The sequence below is a fragment of the Triticum urartu genome, chromosome 7, assembly GCF_003073215.2.
Source record: "Triticum urartu cultivar G1812 chromosome 7, Tu2.1, whole genome shotgun sequence".
Lineage (NCBI taxonomy): Eukaryota > Viridiplantae > Streptophyta > Magnoliopsida > Poales > Poaceae > Triticum > Triticum urartu.
This window is the reverse complement of record NC_053028.1, coordinates 530118885-530125339: the sequence shown is the minus strand read 5'-3', so window position 1 is coordinate 530125339 and position 6455 is coordinate 530118885. Positions and strand designations below refer to the sequence as shown.

General features: G+C 42.5%; 1 long non-coding RNA gene across 3 annotated transcripts; it reads right to left on the bottom strand.

Annotated features, from left to right (window-relative positions):
- Positions 1 to 286: 286 nt before the first annotated feature.
- Positions 287 to 6225, bottom strand: LOC125521391. Of its 3 annotated transcripts, none has more exons than XR_007289231.1 (6): positions 5331 to 6225; positions 4867 to 5030; positions 3738 to 4121; positions 2865 to 3450; positions 1114 to 2790; positions 287 to 462 (listed from the first exon to the last, which is right to left on the bottom strand). It is a non-coding gene; the product is annotated as an uncharacterized LOC125521391 (long non-coding RNA). The 3 variants fall into 3 exon arrangements; XR_007289232.1 differs by having other exon boundaries at positions 287 to 2790; positions 2865 to 2944; positions 3361 to 3450; XR_007289230.1 differs by having other exon boundaries at positions 287 to 2790.
- Positions 6226 to 6455: the final 230 nt, after the last annotated feature.

Here is a 6455-nt window from a genome sequence, read left to right as displayed (position 1 = left end):
TCACCTGTCTTAATTAAAACCCAAAACACCTACATTGTGCAACATGGCCTTCTACAACGGGAACAATTATTAGCACAAACAGAGTTCGGATATTACATGTTACATAAGACTTTAGCTTGAGAAACTGTCCTGTTATAGGTGTATAAATTTTCTACTTTTAATCACAGCAGCAAACAAGAACCTTCTTAAATGGCAAACTCCCTTATGCATATTTGTTTCAAAATTCAACTTGTGAACAGAGGCAAAACATTTTATCAATGCACAATAAAATATTGAACACACATAATAGTCTAGTTGGGAATCCAAATGATTGACTTTGACACATCAACATACACTCAAATCATAGAAAATTTGTTCTTTCCGGAAATGGAAACTAACATCAACAAGTTACATGCTCCATCCGCCCTTTGGATTACTCTCTCCTCATGCCTCCCCTTCAATCACTCACCATATTAAGAACACCTGAATATGAAAAACCACTTATGAATTATACAGGCATGCAAAATATTGTATATTGTGAAGCATAGCAATGCCACTAAGTAAGATTGGCACTCTCATATTTAAAAACAGAAAATATAATAAACTGTGTATTAAAGAGATATGGTCTAGAATGGTCTAATATAAACCCATATATTTTCTGTAAAAAGTTTCCTTTTGTGAACTATACTGTCTTTAAAAGATAGGTCAAATTGTTAAAAACTGACATGTAAACAACAAACACAAACTATAGCCAGTCACCAGTCAGCAAAGCCCTATTTTTTTGCAAGGCCAACATCACGACAACCATCACTCATGGTCTTCCTTGGAGGCACGACGTGAAGGTTGCCAAAGGTCAGCGCTACTACATGCGTTTCTATTCACATCATCAATAGTTCATGTATGCACCTATTAGGTAATTCCAAGTTTTCATTCAGATTTATCCTCTTCAAAGGATATGGGGTACACGGTAGCTGGACGGGGAGCTGCAACCTAAGACAACCTGAATCGGCAAATATAGAAACTACCTTGTAGTTCTAAAGATCTGAAATACAACTGCATGGACAAAGTTTTGCTGCGAAAGAATCGTATGTGTATATACATGAGCGTGTTGTTGATTCCACAGAGAAAATTTACCATCAGCTAAGTTAGTCCTTTCGTTGTGCATGAACTCATACACAAGTATGTTCTTCCTGTCTTGCTGACTATAACCAATGAATGTTACCAGGTTCCAATGACGTATTCCAGAAAGCAATGCTACCTAAAACAAGTAGACCTTCACAACAGACTACTCCCTTAGCCCCAAAATAAGTGTCTCAACTCTAGTACAACTTTATAACAGAGTTGAGACACTTATTTTAGGACGGAGGGTGCACATGTAAGCCAGCCAACTCATCAGGACAACATTGGTAAGAAAAGAAATGCATGAGCATATGGTACATTGTCATGCAACGATGCAATCATAGCATGATATGGCTGTTCAGTAGACCATTACAACAGACCACAAGAGGGGATGTGCAGATACAGAATGCAAAGGAAATTTCAAAAGGCAGGAACTGAAATTGCAGAAACATAAAAGAAGGATTACTACTAATCTAAGATAGTGAGGAAACAATTGTCATATGCTCAAAGCACATTAATAGGTCATTGGATAAAGAAAAAAACAGAATAGTCAAACATATCAAGATCTTTTTTCACAACAGGACCAAGCCATACTATAAAAGCAGAAACAAGTAAACACATGAGAAGGTGCACACAAATTTAACTACTTGGCATAAAATAACATAAGTTCATCATCTAACAACAAGAGCCTACACGGGTATATAATTACAGAAGATATTATGTATGCAGATATGATGATATATAACCCTATTTGATTATTCAATTTGATGTGATGCTAAGAAGCACACATCTGAGCCGTCTATTTCTTTTCTCAAAGAAAATAACACCAGGATTATTTTTAGTAATAAGTGCAACAACAATCATGCCTCAGTTGATAAATAATAAAGGAGTACTTGGAATATATACAAACTTGACTCAAATAGCATTGTATTGTCCATTTTGAACATAAATCAAGCAAACCAACATGGGCTCTCCACAAAAACTGCACTATAATTCTTGAGATGGGCTGAAAGAAGAAGGCAAGTAACCTGCAACCAAATAAGAGGATGTCATAATTGCTAGTGAGGCCTGCCCCAAAACCTAAGTTGCGCTCTTCCCTACCCCTATTCTGTACATATAGTGAAAAAAGTGTCCAACCAGGAGCATATTCAAAATCTACAGCTCCTTGGAAGAAGGCCCTTCTCCATAGTAACTAAGCAAGCTTACAAAGGTCTTGTGATTTTATTTGAACAAGGCTATTATGTGCAAGTAAAACCATTCTAATAACTATGGAGCTGCAAAGGTATACTCCAAACAATGATGAGATAGAGTGACAATTTTGGTACAGAGCATAATGATAATGTTCATGAGATACATACAGTGAAAACTATGGTATGGGAATGGCTAATTAGGATCCCTGGTCTTTAAAAAATACCTAATATCCAAACTTCCAATTATTATGGAATGATGCATATGTGTATGTAATTAGCTGCACGTACACTATATTCCTTCATTTGAAAACACTTGTCCTTAACCTCTCAAGTTTTAGTTAATTAATCAGTCACATATAATTGTCAGCATATATTATAGGCAGATAGAAGTACGTGAACAAACTCTAGGACATGGCATTGTGCTTCTGTCAGGAGGATTCCCGGAGCAGGTGACAGCTACGGCAAGCTCCTCTGTAGTCGCCTTCACCTCCTCCATGTACACCTATGTGAAGAACAAGAGGCACAAATCATAAGCTTATCTAACATTGGGAATCTCGTACTGCTAAGAAACCACACCTGAAAGCTATCGTCCTCCGCTAAGCACTCCTCCTTGTGCATTTATACAAACAACTGTCGTCCTCCCCTGAGCACTCCTCCTTGTGTATTTATACAAACATCAAGCATAATTGTCTACTAATTCATTTCTAAAATAGAAGTGCACCAAAAAATAACTATTTGAAATTACAAATAGGGATAGGCCAATAGATGACCTCTTAATTCCATAGGAATCACAAAATCCCAAAAAACGGTACAATTATTATTTTATAAATGTTCGCACCTTAAAGTTAACAATCTCCTCAAATTAGCATACAGGGCTAACATAAACTTAAGCAAGACTGTTCAAATGATCATGGTACATGGTGGATTTATCATAATTGATATTTGCCTGGAAGTGGGCTACGTTCTACAGATATTCTGAAGCTCATTTTCAGTAGTCAGATAAATCGACCTGCTACAGCCGCCTCCAGCCGCCCACTAACACCCACGACAGGCCACCATGGACGACACGCACCTGATTCCACCAGGAAGCCAATCCTATACCATTGCCAGTGTGCGCGCGCCTGAAGTGCACAGTGAGGCAGATCTTCCCTTCGTGGTATATCTGCATCAATATCCCAACCACAACAAGAATCACTGCCAAGAATGATTATCACCCGACAACACTATTTTCAACAAGTTTCATAGTGGCAATTCATAGAACAGTCCAACATAAATAAAGAAGCCACAACCATAGTGTGAGAATTGGAAGGGAATACTGAAGCGAACATGGGCGCAAAGAAATACACAACTGAACAGGAGACAATGAAAGTAGACCACTCCAAAACATTAAGAAACCTATAGTTGTTAATGTGGAAACTAAATCTCATTGAGGTGGAGATGACTCATAACCTGCAGATGAAAAGAAGAGCTCGCCTGCAGATTGGGACCCTCGATGTAGCCATGGAAGGCTAGCCATACAAAGTGGTGCTTTGATGCAAAAACTCAAGGCAACCGTGGCAAGGCCCCATCGAACAACGCCTCATTTCCTCTTACTCCACCTATTTCCCATAACTTAGATTCATAATCAAATATTCAGGTGCAATAACAATTTCTGTCCGGTTATAAGTTAAAACTAAGGAAATTAAATACTAATTAGAATCTGAGACACATCAAACCAAGGAAATCGATCTGCAAGATGCCCTTGCAGCACAAGACAACTCCTCCCTTAGCCAATCTATAGACGACAGCTCATTGGTCGCTACTTGTTGGCGCATTCAGACTTCTTCTTTCCCTCTATGACAAAAAATCAACATGTGAACATAAGAATCAAAATAAGAGAAGGAACAAGCAGTACTCGAGATGTACAAAAAGCATGCGCTTATAAGCTATTATATGTCTGTATGAATGTGCGAAAAACATGGGGCTCTAAACTATAAATCAATTATTAACTAATAATGTTACTTTGGTGACTTCATTGCTTCACACATCCTTATTTCAGCACAACATGTCATGCATATTTAGAAACTGCGACATATATATCAACCGCACTAATATGGCAAACAATTAGCTAACCCTGGCATATTTACCTTTCGCCCATGGTTGTGATCTTTTCGCATTAATCTCCAATACTGAATCATCCACGATCATGGTGGGTCCTTTAAAGGGGCCATGAGTGGATTCATACTTGAACATATGGGCCAATCAATGGGAGGAGGGGTGTTAACTTGAGTAGTGAAGGGAAGAATATAATGGTAGAATTAAATTTGTCAAATTCCGATGCAGTAGAACATCCCACTGGATGATCTCTATCATTGCACCTAATAACAGAAAAATGTAGGAACCCAATTGCGCAAAATTAGGTGTTAAGTAATTTTTCTATGCTCGAAATACAGTGCAACATGGTCTGATGCAATTTTGATACAAAGTAGTACAAAACTAACTACTGCAAAACTATGAGTTCAACACCTAAACTTTGAGTTTCAGTTGCAGAAGTTCTCATAGCAAAAGATATGCAAATCATATAGCATTATTTCCTTACCATGTACTTAGCATCAATAAAAGGACTATTGACAGCCACAACTTCAATAACACCTCTACTGCATTGATGGCTCTTCTCAAATCCTCAATGACTGAATGATCATTAATTTCTTCAATCCTCATAACTGAATATTTCTTGTGTCTGTATGTCACTTGACTCACTCCCTGGCCAACACAGTAGCAACATCAGCAGGTCAACCGCAGCAAGCAACAAAGTCAGTATACAACAAAACATAGCTTTGTAGCTTCATAGAATATACACACATTATACAAATATTACAACAAAGCATCAACATCATGCCATCAGCAGCCCAACACCCAGACAAAGCACCGAGCAACAAGCCAGCAAGTACGCACACAACAAGCAAGCACACACGCAGCACAGCAACAGCAAGCACGCACACATCACACGTGTAATAAGCAGGGCAAGAAGACCAGGAAGATCAGTGATTCAGAGGAAGTTACCTCGCTGGGGACGGGATTCCTGGCAGCAGTGGTGGAGTTGACTCGGGGCGGCGATGGAGGTCACTCGAGGCGGCGCCCAAGGCGACTCCGGGCTGCAGCGGTGGCGTGGCCATGCAGGCACCCTCGACTAATCCGCCGCCCTGCTCTTGTCAATGGGGCGACGCATCATCACCTCCTACTGGCCGCAGCTCTTGTAATGGTGTGGCACCTGCGGCTGCTCTTCGATGGTGAGCCTCCTCCCATGATGGCCGAGCAAGGTGGGTGCAGAGGCAGCGGCTACGCTCACGGTGTAGTAGAGGCAAGCCGATCTGCCTCCTTGGCTGGCATCCGCGCCTCTCCTCCTTCTCCGGCCGGTGACACCCAGCTGATCTCCTCCTTTCGCGGCTTCCTCGTGACCTGGGGTGGATAAGGACCTCAGGGAGGTGGTGGATCTCGTCAAATGCGGTGGCAGAGCTCTTGGGGCTGCGGGAAGGAGGGAAAGGGGAGGGGCGCGAGCGCCTGTGTTGATGAGGAAGTGAGGAGGGAGGATTGTGGCAGCTGTGGGTTGGGGGCTAGCCGGCTCGGGTTCATTCGGCCGTGCGCTCCCTCCATCGCCTCCTGACCTTCTTGATTTCCTCTGCTCCGCCTTTGCCTTCCTCTAACTCGCCACGGCTCTCTGGCCCTGCCCTTGAACTGATGCGCGAATGGACGAGGCGAAGTCCGGGTGGGCTGGAAGAGGTGGGGCTCGGGGTGGAGCATGTGAGGACGGAGGAGGAAGAGCTCGGGGCAGAGCTCGTACCAGGGATGGAGGACGGATGCGGGTGGGGCGGCGGCTAGGGTTCGTGCGGCTGAGACGAGTGAGGGAGGAAGGAGGCGGGGTGTGCGGCTGTGGGGTTTGGGCGACCAATGGGCTTTTCGGAATGAATGACCAATGGTACTGTTTCACCCCGCACCCAGCCAACACATCGCGACCCCATCGGCGAAGCGGCCCACTTGTCATACACGCGTGAAAGAAACAGCAAGGTGAACACACAGTGAATATCTAATGGATGAGGAGAGCCGAGGTGTGATTTTTACCCTGATCTGACGGCCACGAATGGCCCAATCGGGGGAGCCTCCTAGAGGTGAGTTGGCTAGCCTCTGTTA